General features: G+C 40.0%; 2 long non-coding RNA genes and 52 other non-coding genes across 55 annotated transcripts; 28 read left to right on the top strand and 26 right to left on the bottom strand.

The window, feature by feature from the left end:
• Positions 1–770: 770 nt before the first annotated feature.
• Positions 771–2,752, bottom strand: LOC145225323 (uncharacterized). Of its 2 annotated transcripts, none has more exons than XR_013859857.1 (2): positions 2,586–2,752; positions 771–1,297 (listed from the first exon to the last, which is right to left on the bottom strand). It is a non-coding gene; the product is annotated as an uncharacterized LOC145225323 (long non-coding RNA). The 2 variants fall into 2 exon arrangements; XR_013859856.1 differs by lacking the exon at positions 2,586–2,752 and adding an exon at positions 2,137–2,349.
• Positions 2,753–2,961: 209 nt separating this feature from the next.
• Positions 2,962–3,043, top strand: Trnal-uag (transfer RNA leucine (anticodon UAG)). Its single transcript has one exon. It is a non-coding gene; the product is annotated as a tRNA-Leu (tRNA).
• An 82-nt stretch (positions 3,044–3,125) lies between these two features.
• Positions 3,126–3,198, bottom strand: Trnam-cau (transfer RNA methionine (anticodon CAU)). The gene has a single exon. It is a non-coding gene; the product is annotated as a tRNA-Met (tRNA).
• Positions 3,199–3,611: 413 nt separating this feature from the next.
• On the bottom strand, positions 3,612–3,684 carry Trnam-cau (transfer RNA methionine (anticodon CAU)). Its single transcript has one exon. It is a non-coding gene; the product is annotated as a tRNA-Met (tRNA).
• A 248-nt stretch (positions 3,685–3,932) lies between these two features.
• Positions 3,933–4,014, top strand: Trnal-aag (transfer RNA leucine (anticodon AAG)). Its single transcript has one exon. It is a non-coding gene; the product is annotated as a tRNA-Leu (tRNA).
• An 82-nt stretch (positions 4,015–4,096) lies between these two features.
• Trnam-cau (transfer RNA methionine (anticodon CAU)) lies at positions 4,097–4,169 on the bottom strand. Its single transcript has one exon. It is a non-coding gene; the product is annotated as a tRNA-Met (tRNA).
• A 249-nt stretch (positions 4,170–4,418) lies between these two features.
• On the top strand, positions 4,419–4,500 carry Trnal-uag (transfer RNA leucine (anticodon UAG)). The gene has a single exon. It is a non-coding gene; the product is annotated as a tRNA-Leu (tRNA).
• A 404-nt stretch (positions 4,501–4,904) lies between these two features.
• Trnal-aag (transfer RNA leucine (anticodon AAG)) lies at positions 4,905–4,986 on the top strand. The gene has a single exon. It is a non-coding gene; the product is annotated as a tRNA-Leu (tRNA).
• Positions 4,987–5,068: 82 nt separating this feature from the next.
• On the bottom strand, positions 5,069–5,141 carry Trnam-cau (transfer RNA methionine (anticodon CAU)). Its single transcript has one exon. It is a non-coding gene; the product is annotated as a tRNA-Met (tRNA).
• A 249-nt stretch (positions 5,142–5,390) lies between these two features.
• Positions 5,391–5,472, top strand: Trnal-uag (transfer RNA leucine (anticodon UAG)). Its single transcript has one exon. It is a non-coding gene; the product is annotated as a tRNA-Leu (tRNA).
• An 82-nt stretch (positions 5,473–5,554) lies between these two features.
• On the bottom strand, positions 5,555–5,627 carry Trnam-cau (transfer RNA methionine (anticodon CAU)). The gene has a single exon. It is a non-coding gene; the product is annotated as a tRNA-Met (tRNA).
• Positions 5,628–5,876: 249 nt separating this feature from the next.
• Positions 5,877–5,958, top strand: Trnal-uag (transfer RNA leucine (anticodon UAG)). Its single transcript has one exon. It is a non-coding gene; the product is annotated as a tRNA-Leu (tRNA).
• Positions 5,959–6,040: 82 nt separating this feature from the next.
• Positions 6,041–6,113, bottom strand: Trnam-cau (transfer RNA methionine (anticodon CAU)). Its single transcript has one exon. It is a non-coding gene; the product is annotated as a tRNA-Met (tRNA).
• A 413-nt stretch (positions 6,114–6,526) lies between these two features.
• Positions 6,527–6,599, bottom strand: Trnam-cau (transfer RNA methionine (anticodon CAU)). The gene has a single exon. It is a non-coding gene; the product is annotated as a tRNA-Met (tRNA).
• Positions 6,600–6,847: 248 nt separating this feature from the next.
• Positions 6,848–6,929, top strand: Trnal-aag (transfer RNA leucine (anticodon AAG)). The gene has a single exon. It is a non-coding gene; the product is annotated as a tRNA-Leu (tRNA).
• An 82-nt stretch (positions 6,930–7,011) lies between these two features.
• Trnam-cau (transfer RNA methionine (anticodon CAU)) lies at positions 7,012–7,084 on the bottom strand. The gene has a single exon. It is a non-coding gene; the product is annotated as a tRNA-Met (tRNA).
• Positions 7,085–7,334: 250 nt separating this feature from the next.
• Trnal-uag (transfer RNA leucine (anticodon UAG)) lies at positions 7,335–7,416 on the top strand. Its single transcript has one exon. It is a non-coding gene; the product is annotated as a tRNA-Leu (tRNA).
• A 568-nt stretch (positions 7,417–7,984) lies between these two features.
• Trnam-cau (transfer RNA methionine (anticodon CAU)) lies at positions 7,985–8,057 on the bottom strand. Its single transcript has one exon. It is a non-coding gene; the product is annotated as a tRNA-Met (tRNA).
• A 249-nt stretch (positions 8,058–8,306) lies between these two features.
• Positions 8,307–8,388, top strand: Trnal-uag (transfer RNA leucine (anticodon UAG)). The gene has a single exon. It is a non-coding gene; the product is annotated as a tRNA-Leu (tRNA).
• An 82-nt stretch (positions 8,389–8,470) lies between these two features.
• Positions 8,471–8,543, bottom strand: Trnam-cau (transfer RNA methionine (anticodon CAU)). Its single transcript has one exon. It is a non-coding gene; the product is annotated as a tRNA-Met (tRNA).
• A 249-nt stretch (positions 8,544–8,792) lies between these two features.
• On the top strand, positions 8,793–8,874 carry Trnal-uag (transfer RNA leucine (anticodon UAG)). Its single transcript has one exon. It is a non-coding gene; the product is annotated as a tRNA-Leu (tRNA).
• An 82-nt stretch (positions 8,875–8,956) lies between these two features.
• Positions 8,957–9,029, bottom strand: Trnam-cau (transfer RNA methionine (anticodon CAU)). Its single transcript has one exon. It is a non-coding gene; the product is annotated as a tRNA-Met (tRNA).
• A 249-nt stretch (positions 9,030–9,278) lies between these two features.
• On the top strand, positions 9,279–9,360 carry Trnal-uag (transfer RNA leucine (anticodon UAG)). The gene has a single exon. It is a non-coding gene; the product is annotated as a tRNA-Leu (tRNA).
• An 82-nt stretch (positions 9,361–9,442) lies between these two features.
• Positions 9,443–9,515, bottom strand: Trnam-cau (transfer RNA methionine (anticodon CAU)). The gene has a single exon. It is a non-coding gene; the product is annotated as a tRNA-Met (tRNA).
• Positions 9,516–9,763: 248 nt separating this feature from the next.
• Positions 9,764–9,845, top strand: Trnal-uag (transfer RNA leucine (anticodon UAG)). Its single transcript has one exon. It is a non-coding gene; the product is annotated as a tRNA-Leu (tRNA).
• Positions 9,846–10,412: 567 nt separating this feature from the next.
• On the bottom strand, positions 10,413–10,485 carry Trnam-cau (transfer RNA methionine (anticodon CAU)). The gene has a single exon. It is a non-coding gene; the product is annotated as a tRNA-Met (tRNA).
• A 251-nt stretch (positions 10,486–10,736) lies between these two features.
• Trnal-uag (transfer RNA leucine (anticodon UAG)) lies at positions 10,737–10,818 on the top strand. The gene has a single exon. It is a non-coding gene; the product is annotated as a tRNA-Leu (tRNA).
• A 568-nt stretch (positions 10,819–11,386) lies between these two features.
• Trnam-cau (transfer RNA methionine (anticodon CAU)) lies at positions 11,387–11,459 on the bottom strand. Its single transcript has one exon. It is a non-coding gene; the product is annotated as a tRNA-Met (tRNA).
• Positions 11,460–11,708: 249 nt separating this feature from the next.
• On the top strand, positions 11,709–11,790 carry Trnal-uag (transfer RNA leucine (anticodon UAG)). The gene has a single exon. It is a non-coding gene; the product is annotated as a tRNA-Leu (tRNA).
• Positions 11,791–12,194: 404 nt separating this feature from the next.
• On the top strand, positions 12,195–12,276 carry Trnal-uag (transfer RNA leucine (anticodon UAG)). Its single transcript has one exon. It is a non-coding gene; the product is annotated as a tRNA-Leu (tRNA).
• Positions 12,277–12,358: 82 nt separating this feature from the next.
• Positions 12,359–12,431, bottom strand: Trnam-cau (transfer RNA methionine (anticodon CAU)). The gene has a single exon. It is a non-coding gene; the product is annotated as a tRNA-Met (tRNA).
• A 248-nt stretch (positions 12,432–12,679) lies between these two features.
• Positions 12,680–12,761, top strand: Trnal-uag (transfer RNA leucine (anticodon UAG)). Its single transcript has one exon. It is a non-coding gene; the product is annotated as a tRNA-Leu (tRNA).
• An 82-nt stretch (positions 12,762–12,843) lies between these two features.
• On the bottom strand, positions 12,844–12,916 carry Trnam-cau (transfer RNA methionine (anticodon CAU)). Its single transcript has one exon. It is a non-coding gene; the product is annotated as a tRNA-Met (tRNA).
• A 249-nt stretch (positions 12,917–13,165) lies between these two features.
• On the top strand, positions 13,166–13,247 carry Trnal-uag (transfer RNA leucine (anticodon UAG)). The gene has a single exon. It is a non-coding gene; the product is annotated as a tRNA-Leu (tRNA).
• Positions 13,248–13,329: 82 nt separating this feature from the next.
• On the bottom strand, positions 13,330–13,402 carry Trnam-cau (transfer RNA methionine (anticodon CAU)). Its single transcript has one exon. It is a non-coding gene; the product is annotated as a tRNA-Met (tRNA).
• Positions 13,403–13,651: 249 nt separating this feature from the next.
• On the top strand, positions 13,652–13,733 carry Trnal-uag (transfer RNA leucine (anticodon UAG)). Its single transcript has one exon. It is a non-coding gene; the product is annotated as a tRNA-Leu (tRNA).
• Positions 13,734–13,815: 82 nt separating this feature from the next.
• Positions 13,816–13,888, bottom strand: Trnam-cau (transfer RNA methionine (anticodon CAU)). Its single transcript has one exon. It is a non-coding gene; the product is annotated as a tRNA-Met (tRNA).
• A 735-nt stretch (positions 13,889–14,623) lies between these two features.
• Positions 14,624–14,705, top strand: Trnal-uag (transfer RNA leucine (anticodon UAG)). The gene has a single exon. It is a non-coding gene; the product is annotated as a tRNA-Leu (tRNA).
• An 82-nt stretch (positions 14,706–14,787) lies between these two features.
• Positions 14,788–14,860, bottom strand: Trnat-cgu (transfer RNA threonine (anticodon CGU)). Its single transcript has one exon. It is a non-coding gene; the product is annotated as a tRNA-Thr (tRNA).
• Positions 14,861–15,109: 249 nt separating this feature from the next.
• Positions 15,110–15,191, top strand: Trnal-uag (transfer RNA leucine (anticodon UAG)). Its single transcript has one exon. It is a non-coding gene; the product is annotated as a tRNA-Leu (tRNA).
• An 82-nt stretch (positions 15,192–15,273) lies between these two features.
• Positions 15,274–15,346, bottom strand: Trnam-cau (transfer RNA methionine (anticodon CAU)). Its single transcript has one exon. It is a non-coding gene; the product is annotated as a tRNA-Met (tRNA).
• Positions 15,347–16,081: 735 nt separating this feature from the next.
• Positions 16,082–16,163, top strand: Trnal-uag (transfer RNA leucine (anticodon UAG)). Its single transcript has one exon. It is a non-coding gene; the product is annotated as a tRNA-Leu (tRNA).
• An 82-nt stretch (positions 16,164–16,245) lies between these two features.
• On the bottom strand, positions 16,246–16,318 carry Trnat-cgu (transfer RNA threonine (anticodon CGU)). Its single transcript has one exon. It is a non-coding gene; the product is annotated as a tRNA-Thr (tRNA).
• Positions 16,319–17,053: 735 nt separating this feature from the next.
• On the top strand, positions 17,054–17,135 carry Trnal-uag (transfer RNA leucine (anticodon UAG)). Its single transcript has one exon. It is a non-coding gene; the product is annotated as a tRNA-Leu (tRNA).
• Positions 17,136–17,217: 82 nt separating this feature from the next.
• Positions 17,218–17,290, bottom strand: Trnat-cgu (transfer RNA threonine (anticodon CGU)). The gene has a single exon. It is a non-coding gene; the product is annotated as a tRNA-Thr (tRNA).
• A 249-nt stretch (positions 17,291–17,539) lies between these two features.
• Trnal-uag (transfer RNA leucine (anticodon UAG)) lies at positions 17,540–17,621 on the top strand. The gene has a single exon. It is a non-coding gene; the product is annotated as a tRNA-Leu (tRNA).
• Positions 17,622–17,703: 82 nt separating this feature from the next.
• Trnam-cau (transfer RNA methionine (anticodon CAU)) lies at positions 17,704–17,776 on the bottom strand. Its single transcript has one exon. It is a non-coding gene; the product is annotated as a tRNA-Met (tRNA).
• Positions 17,777–18,025: 249 nt separating this feature from the next.
• Positions 18,026–18,107, top strand: Trnal-uag (transfer RNA leucine (anticodon UAG)). Its single transcript has one exon. It is a non-coding gene; the product is annotated as a tRNA-Leu (tRNA).
• Positions 18,108–18,511: 404 nt separating this feature from the next.
• On the top strand, positions 18,512–18,593 carry Trnal-uag (transfer RNA leucine (anticodon UAG)). Its single transcript has one exon. It is a non-coding gene; the product is annotated as a tRNA-Leu (tRNA).
• An 82-nt stretch (positions 18,594–18,675) lies between these two features.
• Trnar-ccu (transfer RNA arginine (anticodon CCU)) lies at positions 18,676–18,748 on the bottom strand. Its single transcript has one exon. It is a non-coding gene; the product is annotated as a tRNA-Arg (tRNA).
• A 249-nt stretch (positions 18,749–18,997) lies between these two features.
• Positions 18,998–19,079, top strand: Trnal-aag (transfer RNA leucine (anticodon AAG)). The gene has a single exon. It is a non-coding gene; the product is annotated as a tRNA-Leu (tRNA).
• Positions 19,080–19,161: 82 nt separating this feature from the next.
• On the bottom strand, positions 19,162–19,234 carry Trnam-cau (transfer RNA methionine (anticodon CAU)). Its single transcript has one exon. It is a non-coding gene; the product is annotated as a tRNA-Met (tRNA).
• Positions 19,235–19,483: 249 nt separating this feature from the next.
• Trnal-uag (transfer RNA leucine (anticodon UAG)) lies at positions 19,484–19,565 on the top strand. The gene has a single exon. It is a non-coding gene; the product is annotated as a tRNA-Leu (tRNA).
• Positions 19,566–19,790: 225 nt separating this feature from the next.
• LOC145223868 (uncharacterized) lies at positions 19,791–21,862 on the top strand. The gene is made up of 2 exons (XR_013859513.1): positions 19,791–20,033; positions 21,338–21,862. It is a non-coding gene; the product is annotated as an uncharacterized LOC145223868 (long non-coding RNA).
• Positions 21,863–22,757: the final 895 nt, after the last annotated feature.

Raw genomic sequence — 22,757 nt, forward strand, 5'->3', positions numbered from 1 at the left:
TAAACACAAACGGCTTGAGACAAAATCATTCGGTTTTCATAGGCCAAACGATTTGCAAACGAGCCTTTTGAATAGTCCCTTGTGACTGATATTGCTAGTTTTCCCAGGCTATTATATTTTACGACTTGGAGCACGAACGCCAGTATCACACAAAAAGTTTTAGACAGCCTTTAAACTATTTTATGTTTCTTTGAACATGTCGGCATTTGTTAAGTGAGATTTGAAGACCAAAAGTTTGTTTAATCTTTTAGCGACCTTATGCATACCGGTAGTCATGTGATACTCAAGAAACTGCTACATCGTCGTAAGCTACCGAAGACAAAAACAAACTATAAACTGTATTTTTTTGCTTTTTATAGGATAAGCGCAACTTAATGTTGAATTAGTTGTATTGGACACACAACTTTCGTATGCTCAATTTCTTCCAAGGTATGTGAAAAAAAAACCTGAAATAGGTAAATCCCTGCATCGTTTAGCACTAAAGAATAGTCATTGTTTTCTAATTGATATGAAACAATAGATAGTGACGCAATAAAGCTTGCTTACAACACAAAGTTTCAAACTAACGGGTCAAGGATCGTGACGTGATTAAGTTTTTTAACAAAAGCTCAAACAACAGGACGTTGATATGCTTTCATTTCTAGCAAGTTTACGCTCCCTGAATTGTCCCCTATCTCTTGACTATAAATTTACTATTTCTACCAGGGTAACCCATTGCGCCTGTTGTTTTTCTGGAGTAAACTTTCCTCAAAAAGTCAATAGAAATGAAACACGGATTATACATTCTTTATTCAAGCCATTGATCCAATTCCGTGCAGCTTAACTTTGTACCTTTTGAATAAACTCAGAATGAAAAGCGCCACAAATGTATCTCAGTAATAATGCAGTAAAATACCTCACACCCAGTGAAATAATTCTGGTTCAACATTTGGAAGTGCTTATGGATTTTTACTCAGTATTAAATGTGGATAAAAAATGTACACTAAAAACGCAGTGTAACAAAAACAACAACAGCAATACAATTTGCATTACAATAAGAACAAAAAGCAACACAAATTAACAACTAGATTGGGACATATATATCAAACTAAATATCACACAACAATTGGAATAGATAGATTTGCTTATTATGTTGAACCTTTGGTCATATCTTGGGTAATGTGCTGTATGTGAAATACAGAAAGTAGATTGCATGCAATCTATAGCCATGTAAAGGTTAAAGTTTCAAATAGTACACATATCCTTCCCTTGCATCTAACTTTTCCAGATTTTAAGGGTAAAATCTTCTTGCCTTGCCCTGTAATAAAACACAATTTTAATGAAATAATTAAACACCATACAATCTAGTTTTTAAACTTTGGGGTTAATTAAATGCAATTGTTTTTTTTACAATCTTTACTTGATAACCAAATTGTTAGTTGCTAAAAAGGCTTTTTATGCTACCATCAACTGATTACATGACAGTACTGCTATGTAATGGTCATCATACAAAAATAGTGGAGCTGCCAACTAAACTATCTGCACAATTTTGCACCAAAAATGTTGTTAACAATTGAAGATATCTGATCTAACTTTGAAAGTAGAGCTTATCTCAGTAGCAATGGTGCAATATTAATTTAAACAAACACAGTTATTTATATTAAACAATGCAGGCTATTTTGTACTCATTGTATACATATCTACCTGGTCTACTCTTTAGTCTATAGGCTTTGTGCCATTCGCTTATTTTAAACACAAAAAGCATGCTTTAAATTGTTTTTAGTCGGGAAATCCAACACTGCAATTGTTGTCAAATGACACCCAAGTGGCAAACCATAAGATGAGTTTGTATGGTGCAGTGGAGGATTCACCCATAGCTTCAACTGCAATTGCACAATATAATAATAAGTTTCAACTCACTACTAACTAAACAAAACATACAGTATATATTTTCAACCAATTTTAGTGTTTTTACCAGTCATTAATATTACAAGTGCTGAAGGAAACCAAATGAAATCAGTCATTAAAACTAGACATGCTACCTCAGTCTTTCAGGTAATAGTTTCTAAGGTGTGTAAAACACTTCTATACCAAATATCAAAGTCATGAATGCTATATTAATCTGCCTTAAGTTCTTTACATCAACTGTTTACTCACACAATCATCTGTGGTTCACCAAATCTGACTCTCTGTCATTTGTCCTGTACAGGTTTCAACATTCAAATTTTCACCACCAGCCCAAACATTTCCAGATTTGTCCGGGTTGCATTTTTTCTGAAACAATTAGGACCTTTCTTTAATCAAAAATATACCATCTGTGTAGCTGCATTGATTATAATCAATGGAAATTTTGCCTATGTGAGTTAAAACTTCCAACACCTTGATGTTTTTGTCCAAATCAAATACACACGAGAACCCTGCAGGGGCACAGATGCTTGTCACTTTCAAGGCTGACAAACTCGTAAAACTATGCTGCCTCAGTCAAAATCTACTTCCTGTGTGTGAACCCAGTTAATGTCCTCAGGTCAGACAAATATGTGATATGTCTCTCCTATATTAAAATGGTTTGCTATTTTTCACAAAATACTTAATTAAGTTAAACTTACCACCAATTTTTAGGAAAAAAATTCCGTATATTGAAGCCAGTGTTCTAAATTCCATTTTTCTACCGCACTGTAAGGTTCAGTTTAGCTGATTTAATTTGTCAACAAACAGCCACAACCGACGAAAACAACACATAGGGTAACCCCCAAAGCTGTTCGTAATATCCATAGCATACCATGTCGCTTAAAGCGCAGAATCCATAACACGGAATATAATACGACAGCATAATGGCCCGGGATTCTCCAGAATTCGACAGTTTTAAGCGCCTGAAAGTAGACGGATCGGGTGAAACTTTGGTTGCAAACCCTCTACTACATCGTTATTTGCCATCTCTGTTGCATCAGATCACATTAACTTAACAAACCATCATTCACATGTGGTAGCGTGGCCGAGTGGTCTAAGGCGCTGGTTTTAGGCACCAGTCATTTCGATGGCGTGGGTTCGAATCCCACCGCTGCCATTTCTTTGCACCTGTCAAAACTCCATGTGTAATTTTTTCTCTGTCTCATGCAGATGGAAAATAAAATATTGTACCAAAAGTTTGCCTCGAGTGAGGATCGAACTCACGACCTTGAGATTATGAGACTCACGCGCTGCCTACTGCGCCATCGAGGCTTGATTACCTCATGCAAATTTGCATCCTTGTAACTGAAATATATGTATTTCGACAAATAATGTGCGAATGCAGACAATGCCAATTTGTTTGGATACAAACTTGAGTTCATCAATAACATATGGTATGTGTTTGTTTCTTCTTCGGGGTCAATTTTGTCACAACTTTGGTTGCAAATCCTCTACCACATCGTTATATGCCATCTCTGTTGCATCAGATCACATTAACTTAGCAAAACACTGTTCTCGTGTGGTAGCGTGTCCGAGTGGTCAAAGTCGTTGGTTTAAGGCACCAGTCATTTCGATGGCGTGGGTTCGAATCCCACCGCTGCCATTTCTTTGCACCTGTCTAAACTCCATGTATATTTTTTTCTCTGTCTCATGCAGACGGAAAATAAAATATTGTACCAAAAGTTTGCCTCGAGTGAGGATCGAACTCACAACCTTGAGATTATGAGACTCAGGCGCTACCTACTGCGCCATCGAGGCTTGATGTACTCATGCAAATTTGCATCCTTGTAACTAAAATATATGTATTACGAAAATAATGTGGGAATGCAGACAATGCCAATTTGTTTGGATACAAACTTGAGTTGATCAACAACATATGGTATGTGTTTATTTCTTAATCGGGGTAAATTTTGTCTAAACTTTGGTTGCAAACCCTCTACTACATCGTTATTTGCCATCTCTGTTGCATCAGATCACATTAACTTAACAAACCACCATTCACATGAGGTAGCGTGGCCGAGTGGTCTAAGGCGCTGGTTTAAGGCACCAGTCATTTCGATGGCGTGGGTTCGAATCCCACCGCTGCCATTTCTTTGCACCTGTCAAAACTCCATGTATAATTTTTTCTCTGTCTCATGCACTTGGAAAATAAAATATTGTACCAAAAGTTTGCCCCGAGTGAGGATCGAACTCACGACCTTGAGATTATGAGACTCACGCGCTGCCTACTGCGCCATCGAGGCTTGATGACCTCATGCAAATTTGCATCCTTGTAACTAAAATATATGTATTTCGACAAATAATGTGCGAATGCAGACGATGCCAATTTGTTTGGATACAAACTTGAGTTGATCAACAACATGTGGTATGTGTTTATTTCTTAATCGGGGTCAAATTTGTCTAAACGTTGGTTGCAAACCCTCTACCACATCGTTATTTTCCATCTCTGTTGCATCAGATCACATTAACTTAGCAAAACACTGTTCTCATGTGGTAGCGTGGCCGAGTGGTCTAAGGCCCTGGTTTTAGGCACCAGTCATTTCGATGGCGTGGGTTCGAATCCCACCGCTGCCATTTCTTTGCACCTGTCTAAACTCCATGTATATTTTTTTCTCTGTCTCGTGCAGACGGAAAATAAAATATTGTACATAAGTTTGCCCCGAGTCAGGATCGAACTCACGACCTTGAGATTATGAGACTCACACGCTGCCTACTGCGCCATCGAGGCTTGATGTACTGATGCAAGTTTGCATCCTTGTAACTAAAATATATGTATTACGAAAATAATGTGGGAATGCAGACAATGCCAATTTGTTTGGATACAAACTTGAGTTGATCAACAAACTATACGGTATGTGTTTATTTCGTAATCGGGGTCAAATTTGTCTAAACTTTGGTTGCAAACCCTCTACCACATCGTTATTTGCCATCTCTGTTGCATCAGATCACATTAACTCAACAAACCATCATTCACATGTGGTAGCGTGGCCGACTGGTCTAAGGCGTTGGTTTAAGGCACCAGTCATTTCGATGGCGTGGGTTCGAATCCCACCGCTACCATTTCTTTGCACCTGTCAAAACTCCATGTATAATTTTTTCCCTGTCTCATGCAGACGGAAAATAAAATATTGTACCAAAAGTTTGCCCCGAGTGAGGATCGAACTCACGACCTTGAGATTATGAGACTCACGCGCTGCCTACTGCGCCATCGAGGCTTGATGACCTCATGCAAATTTGCATCCTTGTAACTAAAATATATGTATTTCGACAAATAATGTGCGAATGCAGACAATGCCAATTTGTTTGGATACAAACTTGAGTTGATCAACAACATGTGGTATGTGTTTATTTCTTAATCGGGGTCAAATTTGTCTAAACCTTGGTTGCAAACCCTCTACCACATCGTTATTTGCCATCTCTGTTGCATCAGATCACATTAACTTAGCAAAACATTGTTCTCATGTGGTAGCGTGGCCGAGTGGTCTAAGGCCCTGGTTTTAGGCACCAGTCATTTCGATGGCGTGGGTTCGATTCCCACCGCTGCCATTTCTTTACACCTGTCTAAACTCCATGTATATTTTTTTCTCTGTCTCATGCAGACGGAAAATAAAATATTGTACCAAAAGTTTGCCCCGAGTGAGGATCGAACTCACGACCTTGAGATTATGAGACTCACGCGCTGCCTACTGCGCCATCGAGGCTTGATGACCTCATGCAAATTTGCATCCTTGTAACTAAAATATATGTATTTCGAAAAATAATGTGGGAATGCAGACAATGCCAATTTGTTTGGATACAAACTTGAGTTGATCAACAACATATGGTATGTGTTTATTTCTTAATCGGGGTAAATTTTGTCTAAACTTTGGTTGCAAACCCTCTACTACATCGTTATTTGCCATCTCTGTTGCATCAGATCACATTAACTTAACAAACCACCATTCACATGTGGTAGCGTGGCCGAGTGGTCTAAGGCGCTGGTTTTAGGCACCAGTCATTTCGATGGCGTGGGTTCGAATCCCACCGCTGCCATTTCTTTGCACCTGTCAAAACTCCATGTGTAATTTTTTCTCTGTCTCATGCAGATGGAAAATAAAATATTGTACCAAAAGTTTGCCTCGAGTGAGGATCGAACTCACGACCTTGAGATTATGAGACTCACGCGCTGCCTACTGCGCCATCGAGGCTTGATGACCTCATGCAAATTTGCATCCTTGTAACTGAAATATATGTATTTCGACAAATAATGTGCGAATGCAGACAATGCCAATTTGTTTGGATACAAACTTGAGTTCATCAATAACATATGGTATGTGTTTGTTTCTTCTTCGGGATCAATTTTGTCACAACTTTGGTTGCAAATCCTCTACCACATCGTTATTTGCCATCTCTGTTGCATCAGATCACATTAACTTAGCAAAACACTGTTCTCGTGTGGTAGCGTGTCCGAGTGGTCAAAGTCGTTGGTTTAAGGCACCAGTCATTTCGATGGCGTGGGTTCGAATCCCACCGCTGCCATTTCTTTGCACCTGTCTAAACTCCATGTATATTTTTTTCTCTGTCTCATGCAGACGGAAAATAAAATATTGTACCAAAAGTTTGCCTCGAGTGAGGATCGAACTCACAACCTTGAGATTATGAGACACACGCGCTACCTACTGCGCCATCGAGGCTTGATGTACTCAAGCAAATTTGCATCCTTGTAACTAAAATATATGTATTACGAAAATAATGTGGGAATGCAGACAATGCCAATTTGTTTGGATACAAACTTGAGTTGATCAACAACATATGGTATGTGTTTATTTCTTAATCGGGGTCAATTTTGTCTAAACTTTGGTTGCAAACCCTCTACTACATCGTTATTTGCCATCTCTGTTGCATCAGATCACATTAACTTAACAAACCATCATTCACATGTGGTAGCGTGGCCGAGTGGTCTAAGGCGCTTGTTTAAGGCACCAGTCATTTCGATGGCGTGGGTTCGAATCCCACCGCTGCCATTTCTTTGCACCTGTCTAAACTCCATGTATAATTTTTTCTCTGTCTCATGCAGACGGAAAATAAAATATTGTACCAAAAGCTTGCCCCGAGTGAGGATCGAACTCACGACCTTGAGATTATGAGACTCACGCGCTTCCTACTGCGCCATCGAGGCTTGATGACCTCATGCAAATTTGCATCCTTGTAACTAAAATATATGTATTTCGACAAATAATGTGCGAATGCAGACAATGCCAATTTGTTTGGATACAAACTTGAGTTGATCAACAAACTATATGGTATGTGTTTATTTCGTAATCGGGGTCAAATTTGTCTAAACCTTGGTTGCAAACCCTCTATACATCGTTATTTTCCATCTCTGTTGCATCTGATCACATTAACTTAGCAAAACATTGTTCTCATGTGGTAGCGTGGCCGAGTGGTCTAAGGCCCTGGTTTTAGGCACCAGTCATTTCGATGGCGTGGGTTCGAATCCCACCGCTGCCATTTCTTTGCACCTGTCTAAACTCCATGTATATTTTTTTCTCTGTCTCATGCAGACGGAAAATAAAATATTGTACATAAGTTTGCCCCGAGTCAGGATCGAACTCACGACCTTGAGATTATGAGACTCACGCGCTGCCTACTGCGCCATCGAGGCTTGATGTACTGATGCAAGTTTGCATCCTTGTAACTAAAATATATGTATTACGAAAATAATGTGGGAATGCAGACGATGCCAATTTGTTTGGATACAAACTTGAGTTGATCAACAAACTATATGGTATGTGTTTATTTCGTAATCGGGGTCAAATTTGTCTAAACTTTGGTTGCAAACCCTCTACCACATCGTTATTTGCCATCTCTTTTGCATCAGATCACATTAACTCAACAAACCATCATTCACATGTGGTAGCGTGGCCGACTGGTCTAAGGCGTTGGTTTTAGGCACCAGTCATTTCGATGGCGTGGGTTCGAATCCCACCGCTGCCATTTCTTTGCACCTGTCAAAACTCCATGTATAATTTTTTCCCTGTCTCATGCAGACGGAAAATAAAATATTCTACCAAAAGTTTGCCCCGAGTGAGGATCGAACTCACGACCTTGAGATCATGAGACTCACGCGCTGCCTACTGCGCCATCGAGGCTTGATGACCTCTTGCAAATTTGCATCCTTGTAACTAAAATATATGTATTTCGACAAATAATGTGCGAATGCAGACAATGCCAATTTGTTTGGATACAAACTTGAGTTGATCAACAACATGTGGTATGTGTTTATTTCTTAATCGGGGTCAAATTTGTCTAAACCTTGGTAGCAAACCCTCTACCACATCGTTATTTTCCATCTCTGTTGCATCAGATCACATTAACTTAGCAAAACATTGTTCTCATGTGGTAGCGTGGCCGAGTGGTCTAAGGCCCTGGTTTTAGGCACCAGTCATTTCGATGGCGTGGGTTCGAATCCCACCGCTGCCATTTCTTTGCACCTGTCTAAACTCCATGTATATTTTTTTCTCTGTCTCATGCAGACAGAAAATAAAATATTGTACCAAAAGTTTGCCCCGAGTGAGGATCGAACTCACGACCTTGAGATCATGAGACTCACGCGCTGCCTACTGCGCCATCGAGGCTTGATGACCTCATGCAAATTTGCATCCTTGTAACTAAAATATATGTATTTCGAAAAATAATGTGGGAATACAGACAATGCCAATTTGTTTGGATACAAACTTGAGTTGATCAACAACATATGGTATGTGTTTATTTCTTAATCGGGGTCAATTTTGTCTAAACTTTGGTTGCAAACCCTCTACTACATCGTTATTTGCCATCTCTGTTGCATCAGATCACATTAACTTAACAAACCACCATTCACATGTGGTAGCGTGGCCGAGTGGTCTAAGGCGCTGGTTTTAGGCACCAGTCATTTCGATGGCGTGGGTTCGAATCCCACCGCTGCCATTTCTTTGCACCTGTCAAAACTCCATGTGTAATTTTTTCTCTGTCTCATGCAGATGGAAAATAAAATATTGTACCAAAAGTTTGCCTCGAGTGAGGATCGAACTCACGACCTTGAGATTATGAGACTCACGCGCTGCCTACTGCGCCATCGAGGCTTGATGACCTCATGCAAATTTGCATCCTTGTAACTAAAATATATGTATTTCGACCAATAATGTGCGAATGCAGACAATGCCAATTTGTTTGGATACAAACTTGAGTTCATCAAAAACATATGGTATGCGTTTCTTTCTTCTTCGGGGTCAATTTTGTCTAAACTTTGGTTGCAAATCCTCTACCACATCGTTATTTGCCATCTCTGTTGCATCAGATCACATTAACTTAGCAAAACATAGTTCTCATGTGGTAGCGTGGCCGAGTGGTCTAAGGCCCTGGTTTTAGGCACCAGTCATTTCGATGGCGTGGGTTCGAATCCCACCGCTGCCATTTCTTTGCACCTGTCTAAACTCCATGTATATTTTTTTCTCTGTCTCATGCACTTGGAAAATAAAATATTGTACCAAAAGTTTGCCCCGAGTGAGGATCGAACTCACGACCTTGAGATTATGAGACTCACGCGCTGCCTACTGCGCCATCGAGGCTTGATGACCTCATGCAAATTTGCATCCTTGTAACTAAAATATATGTATTTCGAAAAATAATGTGGGAATGCAGACAATGCCAATTTGTTTGGATACAAACTTGAGTTGATCAACAACATATGGTATGTGTTTATTTCTTAATCGGGTAAATTTTGTCTAAACTTTGGTTGCAAACCCTCTACTACATCGTTATTTGCCATCTCTGTTGCATCAGATCACATTAACTCAACAAACCACCATTCACATGAGGTAGCGTGGCCGAGTGGTCTAAAGCGCTGGTTTTAGGCACCAGTCATTTCGATGGCGTGGGTTCGAATCCCACCGCTACCATTTCTTTGCACCTGTCTAAACTCCATGTATATTTTTTTCTCTGTCTCATGCAGACGGAAAATAAAATATTCTACCAAAAGTTTGCACCGAGTGAGGATCGAACTCACGACCTTGAGATTATGAGACTCACGCGCTGCCTACTGCGCCATCGAGGCTTGATGACCTCATGCAAATTTGCATCCTTGTAACTAAAATATATGTATTTCGAAAAATAATGTGGGAATGCAGACAATGCCAATTTGTTTGGATACAAACTTGAGTTGATCAACAACATATGGTATGTGTTTATTTCTTAATCGGGGTAAATTTTGTCTAAACTTTGGTTGCAAACCCTCTACTACATCGTTATTTTCCATCTCTGTTGCATCAGATCACATTAACTTAACAAACCACCATTCACATGTGGTAGCGTGGCCGAGTGGTCTAAGGCGCTGGTTTAGGCACCAGTCATTTCGATGGCGTGGGTTCGAATCCCACCGCTACCATTTCTTTGCACCTGTCAAAACTCCATGTATAATTTTTTCCCTGTCTCATGCAGACGGAAAATAAAATATTGTACCAAAAGTTTGCCCCGAGTGAGGATCGAACTCACGACCTTGAGATTATGAGACTCACGCGCTGCCTACTGCGCCATCGAGGCTTGATGACCTCATGCAAATTTGCATCCTTGTAACTAAAATATATGTATTTCGAAAAATAATGTGGGAATGCAGACAATGCCAATTTGTTTGGATACAAACTTGAGTTGATCAACAAACTATATGGTATGTGTTTATTTCGTAATCGGGGTCAAATTTGTCTAAACCTTGGTTGCAAACCCTCTACTACATCGTTATTTTCCATCTCTGTTGCATCAGATCACATTAACTTAGCAAAACATTGTTCTCATGTGGTAGCGTGGCCGAGTGGTCTAAGGCCTTGGTTTTAGGCACCAGTCATTTCGATGGCGTGGGTTCGAATCCCACCGCTGCCATTTCTTTGCACCTGTCTAAACTCCATGTATATTTTTTTCTCTGTCTCATGCAGACGGAAAATAAAATATTGTACATAAGTTTGCCCCGAGTCAGGATCGAACTCACGACCTTGAGATTATGAGACTCACGCGCTGCCTACTGCGCCATCGAGGCTTGACGTACTGATGCAAGTTTGCATCCTTGTAACTAAAATATATGTATTACGAAAATAATGTGGGAATGCAGACGATGCCAATTTGTTTGGATACAAACTTGAGTTGATCAACAAACTATATGGTATGTGTTTATTTCGTAATCGGGGTCAAATTTGTCTAAACTTTGGTTGCAAATCCTCTACCACATCGTTATTTGCCATCTCTTTTGCATAAGATCACATTAACTCAACAAACCATCATTCACATGTGGTAGCGTGGCCGACTGGTCTCAGGCGTTGGTTTAAGGCACCAGTCATTTCGATGGCGTGGGTTCGAATCCCACCGCTGCCATTTCTTTGCACCTGTCAAAACTCCATGTATAATTTTTTCCATCTCTCATGCAGACGGAAAATAAAATATTCTACCAAAAGTTTGCCCCGAGTGAGGATCGAACTCACGACCTTGAGATCATGAGACTCACGCGCTGCCTACTGCGCCATCGAGGCTTGATGACCTCTTGCAAATTTGCATCCTTGTAACTAAAATATATGTATTTCGACAAATAATGTGCGAATGCAGACAATGCCAATTTGTTTGGATACAAACTTGAGTTGATCAACAACATGTGGTATGTGTTTATTTCTTAATCGGGGTCAAATTTGTCTAAACCTTGGTAGCAAACCCTCTACCACATCGTTATTTTCCATCTCTGTTGCATCAGATCACATTAACTTAGCAAAACATTGTTCTCATGTGGTAGCGTGGCCGAGTGGTCTAAGGCCCTGGTTTTAGGCACCAGTCATTTCGATGGCGTGGGTTCGAATCCCACCGCTGCCATTTCTTTGCACCTGTCTAAACTCCATGTATATTTTTTTCTCTGTCTCATGCAGACGGAAAATAAAATATTGTACCAAAAGTTTGCCCCGAGTGAGGAACGAACTCACGACCTTGAGATTATGAGACTCATGCGCTGCCTACTGCGCCATCGAGGCTTGATGACCTCATGCAAATTTGCATCCTTGTAACTAAAATATATGTATTTCGAAAAATAATGTGGGAATGCAGACAATGCCAATTTGTTTGGATACAAACTTGAGTTGATCAACAACATATGGTATGTGTTTATTTCTTCTTCGGGGTCAATTTTGTCTAAACTTTGGTTGCAAACCCTCTACTACATCGTTATTTGCCATCTCTGTTGCATCAGATCACATTAACTTAACAAACCACCATTCACATGTGGTAGCGTGGCCGAGTGGTCTAAGGCGCTGGTTTTAGGCACCAGTCATTTCGATGGCGTGGGTTCGAATCCCACCGCTGCCATTTCTTTGCACCTGTCAAAACTCCATGTGTAATTTTTTCTCTGTCTCATGCAGATGGAAAATAAAATATTGTACCAAAAGTTTGCCTCGAGTGAGGATCGAACTCACGACCTTGAGATTATGAGACTCACGCGCTGCCTACTGCGCCATCGAGGCTTGATGACCTCATGCAAATTTGCATCCTTGTAACTAAAATATATGTATTTCGACCAATAATGTGCGAATGCAGACAATGCCAATTTGTTTGGATACAAACTTGAGTTCATCAAAACATATGGTATGCGTTTCTTTCTTCTTCGGGGTCAATTTTGTCTAAACTTTGGTTGCAAATCCTCTACCACATCGTTATTTGCCATCTCTGTTGCATCAGATCACATTAACTTAGCAAAACATTGTTCTCATGTGGTAGCGTGGCCGAGTGGTCTAAGGCCCTGGTTTTAGGCACCAGTCATTTCGATGGCGTGGGTTCGAATCCCACCGCTGCCATTTCTTTGCACCTGTCTAAACTCCATGTATATTTTTTTCTCTGTCTCATGTAGACGGAAAATAAAATATTGTACCAAAAGTTTGCCTCGAGTGAGGATCGAACTCACGACCTTGAGATTATGAGACTCACGCGCTGCCTACTGCGCCATCGAGGCTTGATGACCTCATGCAAATTTGCATCCTTGTAACTAAAATATATGTATTTCGAAAAATAATGTGGGAATGCAGACAATGCCAATTTGTTTGGATACAAACTTGAGTTGATCAACAACATATGGTATGTGTTTATTTCTTAATCGGGGTAAATTTTGTCTAAACTTTGGTTGCAAACCCTCTACTACATCGTTATTTGCCATCTCTGTTGCATCAGATCACATTAACTTAACAAACCACCATTCACATGAGGTAGCGTGGCCGAGTGGTCTAAGGCCCTGGTTTTAGGCACCAGTCATTTCGATGGCGTGGGTTCGAATCCCACCGCTGCCATTTCTTTGCACCTGTCTAAACTCCATGTATATTTTTTTCTCTGTCTCATGTAGACGGAAAATAAAATATTGTACCAAAAGTTTGCCTCGAGTGAGGATCGAACTCACGACCTTGAGATTATGAGACTCACGCGCTGCCTACTGCGCCATCGAGGCTTGATGACCTCATGCAAATTTGCATCCTTGTAACTAAAATATATGTATTTCGAAAAATAATGTGGGAATGCAGACAATGCCAATTTGTTTGGATACAAACTTGAGTTGATCAACAACATATGGTATGTGTTTATTTCTTAATCGGGGTAAATTTTGTCTAAACTTTGGTTGCAAACCCTCTACTACATCGTTATTTGCCATCTCTGTTGCATCAGATCACATTAACTTAACAAACCACCATTCACATGAGGTAGCGTGGCCGAGTGGTCTAAGGCGCTGGTTTTAGGCACCAGTCATTTCGATGGCGTGGGTTCGAATCCCACCGCTACCATTTCTTTGCACCTGTCTAAACTCCATGTATATTTTTTTCTCTGTCTCATGCAGACGGAAAATAAAATATTCTACCAAAAGTTTGCCCCAAGTGAGGATCGAACTCACGACCTTGAGATTATGAGACTCACGCGCTGCCTACTGCGCCATCGAGGCTTGATGACCTCATGCAAATTTGCATCCTTCTAACTAAAATATATGTATTTCGAAAAATAATGTGGGAATGCAGACAATGCCAATTTGTTTGGATACAAACTTGAGTTGATCAACAACATATGGTATGTGTTTATTTCTTAATCGGGGTAAATTTTGTCTAAACTTTGGTTGCAAACCCTCTACTACATCGTTATTTGCCATCTCTGTTGCATCAGATCACATTAACTTAACAAACCACCATTCACATGTGGTAGCGTGGCCGAGTGGTCTAAGGCGCTGGTTTTAGGCACCAGTCATTTCGATGGCGTGGGTTCTTATCCCACCGCTACCATTTCTTTGCACCTGTCAAAACTCCATGTATAATTTTTTCCCTGTCTCATGCAGTTGGAAAATAAAATATTCTACCAAAAGTTTGCCCCGAGTGAGGATCGAACTCACGACCTTGAGATTATGAGACTCACGCGCTGCCTAGTGCGCCATCGAGGCTTGATGACCTCTTGCAAATTTGCATCCTTGTAACTAAAATATATGTATTTCGACAAATAATGTGCGAATGCAGACAATGCCAATTTGTTTGGATACAAACTTGAGTTGATCAACAACATGTGGTATGTGTTTATTTCTTAATCGGGGTCAAATTTGTCTAAACCTTGGTTGCAAACCCTCTACCACATCGTTATTTTCCATCTCTGTTGCATCAGATCACATTAACTTAGCAAACCATCCTTCACATGTGGTAGCGTGGCCGAGTGGTCTAAGGCCCTGGTTTTAGGCACCAGTCATTTCGATGGCGTGGGTTCGAATCCCACCGCTGCCATTTCTTTGCACCTGTCTAAACTCCATGTATATTTTTTTCTCTGTCTCATGTAGACGGAAAATAAAATATTGTACCAAAAGTTTGCCTCGAGTGAGGATCGAACTCACGACCTTGAGATTACGAGACTCACGCGCTGCCTACTGCGCCATCGAGGCTTGATGACCTCATGCAAATTTGCATCCTTGTAACTAAAATATATGTATTTCGAAAAATAATGTGGGAATGCAGACAATGCCAATTTGTTTGGATACAAACTTGAGTTGATCAACAACATATGGTATGTGTTTATTTCTTAATCGGGGTAAATTCTGTCTAAACTTTGGTTGCAAACCCTCTACTACATCGTTATTTGCCATCTCTGTTGCATCAGATCACATTAACTTAACAAACCACCATTCACATGAGGTAGCGTGGCCGAGTGGTCTAAGGCGCTGGTTTTAGGCACCAGTCATTTCGATGGCGTGGGTTCGAATCCCACCGCTACCATTTCTTTGCACCTGTCTAAACTCCATGTATATTTTTTTCTCTGTCTCATGCAGACGGAAAATAAAATATTCTACCAAAAGTTTGCCCCAAGTGAGGATCGAACTCACGACCTTGAGATTATGAGACTCACGCGCTGCCTACTGCGCCATCGAGGCTTGATGACCTCATGCAAATTTGCATCCTTGTAACTAAAATATATGTATTTCGAAAAATAATGTGCGAATGCAGACAATGCCAATTTGTTTGGATACAAACTTGAGTTGATCAACAACATATGGTATGTGTTTATTTCTTAATCGGGGTAAATTTTGTCTAAACTTTGGTTGCAAACCCTCTACTACATCGTTATTTGCCATCTCTGTTGCATCAGATCACATTAACTTAACAAACCACCATTCACATGTGGTAGCGTGGCCGAGTGGTCTAAGGCGCTGGTTTTAGGCACCAGTCATTTCGATGGCGTGGGTTCTTATCCCACCGCTACCATTTCTTTGCACCTGTCAAAACTCCATGTATAATTTTTTCCCTGTCTCATGCAGACGGAAAATAAAATAGTCTACCAAAAGTTTGCCCCGAGTGAGGATCGAACTCACGACCTTGAGATTATGAGACTCACGCGCTGCCTAGTGCGCCATCGAGGCTTGATGACCTCTTGCAAATTTGCATCCTTGTAACTAAAATATATGTATTTCGACAAATAATGTGCGAATGCAGACAATGCCAATTTGTTTGGATACAAACTTGAGTTGATCAACAACATGTGGTATGTGTTTATTTCTTAATCGGGGTCAAATTTGTCTAAACCTTGGTTGCAAACCCTCTACCACATCGTTATTTTCCATCTCTGTTGCATCAGATCACATTAACTTAGCAAACCATCCTTCACATGTGGTAGCGTGGCCGAGTGGTCTAAGGCCCTGGTTTTAGGCACCAGTCATTTCGATGGCGTGGGTTCGAATCCCACCGCTGCCATTTCTTTGCACCTGTCTAAACTCCATGTATATTTTTTTCTCTGTCTCATGTAGACGGAAAATAAAATATTGTACCAAAAGTTTGCCTCGAGTGAGGATCGAACTCACGACCTTGAGATTACGAGACTCACGCGCTGCCTACTGCGCCATCGAGGCTTGACGACCTCATGCAAATTTGCATCCTTCTAACTAAAATATATGTATTTCGAAAAATAATGTGGGAATGCAGACAATGCCAATTTGTTTGGATACAAAATTGAGTTGATCAACAACATATGGTATGTGTTTATTTCTTAATCGGGGTAAATTTTGTCTAAACTTTGGTTGCAAACCCTCTACTACATCGTTATTTGCCATCTCTGTTGCATCAGATCACATTAACTTAACAAACCACCATTCACATGTGGTAGCGTGGCCGAGTGGTCTAAGGCGCTGGTTTTAGGCACCAGTCATTTCGATGGCGTGGGTTCTTATCCCACCGCTACCATTTCTTTGCACCTGTCAAAACTCCATGTATAATTTTTTCCCTGTCTCATGCAGACGGAAAATAAAATATTCTACCAAAAGTTTGCCCCGAGTGAGGATCGAACTCACGACCTTGAGATTATGAGACTCACGCGCTGCCTAGTGCGCCATCGAGGCTTGATGACCTCTTGCAAATTTGCATCCTTGTAACTAAAATATATGTATTTCGACAAATAATGTGCGAATGCAGACAATGCCAATTTGTTTGGATACAAACTTGAGTTGATCAACAACATGTGGTATGTGTTTATTTCTTAATCGGGGTCAAATTTGTCTAAACCTTGGTTGCAAACCCTCTACCACATCGTTATTTTCCATCTCTGTTGCATCAGATCACATTAACTTAGCAAACCATCCTTCACATGTGGTAGCGTGGCCGAGTGGTCTAAGGCCCTGGTTTTAGGCACCAGTCATTTCGATGGCGTGGGTTCGAATCCCACCGCTGCCATTTCTTTGCACCTGTCTAAACTCCATGTATATTTTTTTCTCTGTCTCATGTAGACGGAAAATAAAATATTGTACCAAAAGTTTGCCTCGAGTGAGGATCGAACTCACGACCTTGAGATTACGAGACTCACGCGCTGCCTACTGCGCCATCGAGGCTTGATGACCTCATGCAAATTTGCATCCTTGTAACTAAAATATATGTATTTCGAAAAATAATGTGGGAATGCAGACAATGCCAATTTGTTTGGATACAAACTTGAGTTGATCAACAACATATGGTATGTGTTTATTTCTTAATCGGGGTAAATTCTGTCTAAACTTTGGTTGCAAACCCTCTACTACATCGTTATTTGCCATCTCTGTTGCATCAGATCACATTAACTTAACAAACCACCATTCACATGAGGTAGCGTGGCCGAGTGGTCTAAGGCGCTGGTTTTAGGCACCAGTCATTTCGATGGCGTGGGTTCGAATCCCACCGCTACCATTTCTTTGCACCTGTCTAAACTCCATGTATATTTTTTTCTCTGTCTCATGCAGACGGAAAATAAAATATTCTACCAAAAGTTTGCCCCAAGTGAGGATCGAACTCACGACCTTGAGATTATGAGACTCACGCGCTGCCTACTGCGCCATCGAGGCTTGATGACCTCATGCAAATTTGCATCCTTGTAACTAAAATATATGTATTTCGAAAAATAATGTGCGAATGCAGACAATGCCAATTTGTTTGGATACAAACTTGAGTTGATCAACAACATATGGTATGTGTTTATTTCTTAATCGGGGTAAATTTTGTCTAAACTTTGGTTGCAAACCCTCTACTACATCGTTATTTGCCATCTCTGTTGCATCAGATCACATTAACTTAACAAACAACCATTCACATGTGGTAGCGTGGCCGAGTGGTCTAAGGCGCTGGTTTTAGGCACCAGTCATTTCGATGGCGTGGGTTCGAATCCCACCGCTACCATTTCTTTGCACCTGTCAAAACTCCATGTATAATTTTTTCCCTGTCTCATGCAGACGGAAAATAAAATAGTCTACCAAAAGTTTGCCCCGAGTGAGGATCGAACTCACGACCTTGAGATTATGAGACTCACGCGCTGCCTAGTGCGCCATCGAGGCTTGATGACCTCTTGCAAATTTGCATCCTTGTAACTAAAATATATGTATTTCGACAAATAATGTGCGAATGCAGACAATGCCAATTTGTTTGGATACAAACTTGAGTTGATCAACAACATGTGGTATGTGTTTATTTCTTAATCGGGGTCAAATTTGTCTAAACCTTGGTTGCAAACCCTCTACCACATCGTTATTTTCCATCTCTGTTGCATCAGATCACATTAACTTAGCAAACCATCCTTCACATGTGGTAGCGTGGCCGAGTGGTCTAAGGCGTTGGTTTTAGGCACCAGTCATTTCGATGGCGTGGGTTCGAATCCCACCGCTGCCATTTCTTTGCACCTGTCTAAACTCCATGTATATTTTTTTCTCTGTCTCATGTAGACGGAAAATAAAATATTGTACCAAAAGTTTGCCCCGAGTGAGGAACGAACTCACGACCTTGAGATTAGGAGACTCACGCGCTGCCTACTGCGCCATCGAGGCTTGATGACCTCATGCAAATTTGCATCCTTGTAACTAAAATATATGTATTTCGAAAAATAATGTGGGAATGCAGACAATGCCAATTTGTTTGGATACAAACTTGAGTTCATCAACAACATGTGGTATGTGTTTATTTCTTAATCGGGGTCAATTTTGTCTAAACTTTGGTTGCAAACCCTCTACTACATCGTTATTTGCCATCTCTGTTGCATCAGATCACATTAACTTAACAAACCACCATTCACATGTGGTAGCGTGGCCGAGTGGTCTAAGGCGCTGGTTTAAGGCACCAGTCATTTCGATGGCGTGGGTTCGAATCCCACCGCTGCCATTTCTTTGCACCTGTCAAAACTCCATGTGTAATTTTTTCTCTGTCTCATGCAGATGGAAAATAAAATATTGTACCAAAAGTTTGCCTCGAGTGAGGATCGAACTCACGACCTTGAGATTATGAGACTCACGCGCTGCCTACTGCGCCATCGAGGCTTGATGACCTCATGCAAATTTGCATCCTTGTAACTAAAATATATGTATTTCGACCAATAATGTGCGAATGCAGACAATGCCAATTTGTTTGGATACAAACTTGAGTTCATCAAAAACATATGGTATGCGTTTCTTTCTTCTTCGGGGTCAATTTTGTCTAAACTTTGGTTGCAAATCCTCTACCACATCGTTATTTGCCATCTCTGTTGCATCAGATCACATTAACTTAGCAAAACATTGTTCTCATGTGGTAGCGTGGCCGAGTGGTCTAAGGCCCTGGTTTTAGGCACCAGTCATTTCGATGGCGTGGGTTCGAATCCCACCGCTGCCATTTCTTTGCACCTGTCTAAACTCCATGTATATTTTTTTCTCTGTCTCATGCAGACGGAAAATAAAAGATTGTACCAAAAGTTTGCCCCGAGTGAGGATCGAAATCACTACCTTGAGATTATGAGACTCACGCGCTGCCTACTGCGCCATCGAGGCTTGATGACTTCATGCAAATTTCACCCGATCCGTCTACTTTTAGGGGCTTAAAACTGGCGAATTCTGGAGAATCCCGGGCCTTTATGCTGTCGTATTATATTCCGTGTTATGGATTCTGCGCTTAAGCGACATGGTATGCTGTAGATATTACGAACAGCTTTGGGGGTTACCCTATGTGTTGTTTTCGTCGGTTGTGGCTGTTTGTTGACAAATTAAATCAGCTGAACTGAACCTTACAGTGCGGTAGAAAAATGGAATTTAGAACACTGGCTTCAATATACGGAATTTTTTTCCTAAAAATTGGTGGTAACTGGTAAGTTTAACATAATTAAGTATTTTGTGAAAAATAGCAAACCATTTTAATATAGGAGAGACATATCACATATTTGTCTGACCTGAGCACATTAACTGGGTTCACACACAGGAAGTAGATTTTGACTGAAGCAGCATAGTTTTTCGAGTTTGTCAGCCTTGAAAGTGACAAGCATCTGTGCCCCTGCAGGGTTCTCGTGTGTATTTGATTTGGACAAAAACATCAAGGTGTTGGAAGTTTTAACTCATATCGGCAACACTTCCATTGATTATAAACAAGGCAGCTACACAGATGGTATATTTTTGATTAAAGAAAGGTCCTAATTGTTTCAGAAAAAATGCAACCCGGACAAATCTGGAAATGTTTGGGCTGGTGGTGAAAATTTGAATGTTGAAACCCATACAGGACAAATGACAGAGAGTCAGATTTGGTGAACCACTGATTTATTATGTGAGTAAACAGTTGATGTAAAGAACTTAAGACAGATTAATATAGCATTCATGACTTTGATATTTGGTATAGAAGTGTTTACACACCTTAGAAACTATTACCTGAAAGACTAAGGTAGCATGTCTAGCTTTATGTTCTGATTTCATTTGGTTTTCCTCCAGCACGTATATTAATGACTAGTAAAAACACTAAAATTGGGTGAAAATTGTTTGCGATTTTGAATATATACTGTATGTTTTGTTTAGTTAATAGTGAGTTGAAACTTATTATTATATTGTGCAATTGCAGTTGAAGCTATGGGTGAATCCTCCACTGCACCATACAAACTCATCTTATTGTTTGCCACTTGGGTGTCATTTGACAACAATTGCAGTGTTGGATTTCCCGACTAAAAACAATTTAAAGCATGCTTTTTGTGTTTAAAATAAGCGAATGGCACAAAGCCTATAGACTAAAGAGTAGACCAGGTAGATATGTATACAATGAGTACAAAATAGCCTGCATTGTTTAATATAAATAACTGTGTTTGTTTAAGTTAATATTGCACCATTGCTACTGAGATAAGCTCTACTTTCAAAGTTAGATCAGATATCTTCAATTGTTGACAACATTTTTGGTGCAAAATTGTGCAGATAGTTTAGTTGGCAGCTCCACTATTTTTATATGATGACCATTACATAGCAGTACTGTCATATAGTCATTTGATGGTAGCATAAAAAGCCTTTTTAGCAACTAACAATTTGGTTATCAAGTAAAGATTGTAAAAAAAACAGTTGCATTTAATTAACTCCAAAGTTTAAAAACTAGATTTGTATGGTGTTTAATTATTTCATTAAATTTGTGTTTTATTACAGGGCAAGGCAAGAAGATGTTACTCTTAAAATCTGGAAAAGTTAGATGCAAGGGAAGGATATGTGTACTATTTGAAACTTTAACCTTTACACGGCTATAGATTGCATGCAATCTACTTTCTGTATTTCACATACAGCACATTACCCAAGATATGACCAACGGTTCAACATAATAAGGAAATCTGTCTATTCGAGTTATTGTGTGATGTTTAGATTGATATATATATGTCCCAATCTAGTTGTTAATTTGTGTTGCTTTTTGTTCTTATTTTAATGCAAATTGTATTGTTGATTTTTTTGTTACACTGCGTTCTTAGTCTGCAATTTTATCCACATTTAATACTGAGTAAAAATCCATAAGCACTTCCAAATGTTGAACCAGAATTATTTCACTGGGTGTGAGGTATTTTACTGCATTATTACTGAGATACATTTGTGGCGCTTTTCATTCTGAGTTTATTCAAAAGGTACAAAGTTAAGCTGCACGGAATTGGATCAATGGCTTGAATAAAGAATGTATAATCCGTGTTTCATTTCTATTGACTTTTTGAGGAAAGTTTACTCCAGAAAAACAACAGGCGCAATGGGTTACCCTGTTAGTAATAGCAAATTTATAGTCAAGAGATAGGGGACAGTTCAGGGAGCGTAAACTTGCTAGAAATGAAAGCATATCAACGTTCTGTTGTTTGAGCTTTTGTTAAAAAACTTAATCACGTCACGATCCTTGACCCGTTAGTTTGAAACTTTGTGTTGTAAGCAAGCTTTATTGCGTCACTATCTATTGTTTCATATCAATTAGAAAACAATGATTATTCTTTTGTGCTAAACGATACAGGGATTTACCTATTTCAGGTTTTTTCACATACCTTGGAAGAAATTGAGCATACAAAAGTTGTGTGTCCAATACAACTAATTCAACATTAAGTTTCGCTTATCCTATAAAAAGCAAAAAAATACAGTTTATAGTTTGTTTTTGTCTTCGGTAGCTTACGACGATGTAGTAGTTTCTTGAGTATCACATGACTACCGGTATGCATAAGGTCGCTAAAAGATTAAACAAACCTTTAGTCTTCAAATCTCATGTAACAAATGCCGACATGTTCAAAGAAACATAAAATAGTTTAAAGGCTGTCTAAAACTTTTTGTGTGATACTGGCGTTCGTGCTCCAATTCGTAAAACAAAATGGCCTGCGAAACTAGCAATATCAGTCACAAGAAGCAATTCAAACGGCTTGTTTGAAAACCGATTGGCCTATCAAAACCGAATGATTTTGTCTCAAGCCGTTTGTGTTTAATGGCCGACAGTCTTAATCGCTGTGCGACATTATTGTATGGTGTTGCGGTCATGCCCTTCGCGGAATGATGATGTACGCGTCTTATTTTCGTTTTGCTTATGGCAACAAGCTGAAACTTTGCAAGGTGT

Source organism: Phallusia mammillata, chromosome 4 (assembly GCF_965637545.1).
Source record: "Phallusia mammillata chromosome 4, kaPhaMamm4.hap1.1, whole genome shotgun sequence".
NCBI classification, from domain to species: Eukaryota; Metazoa; Chordata; class Ascidiacea; order Phlebobranchia; family Ascidiidae; genus Phallusia; species Phallusia mammillata.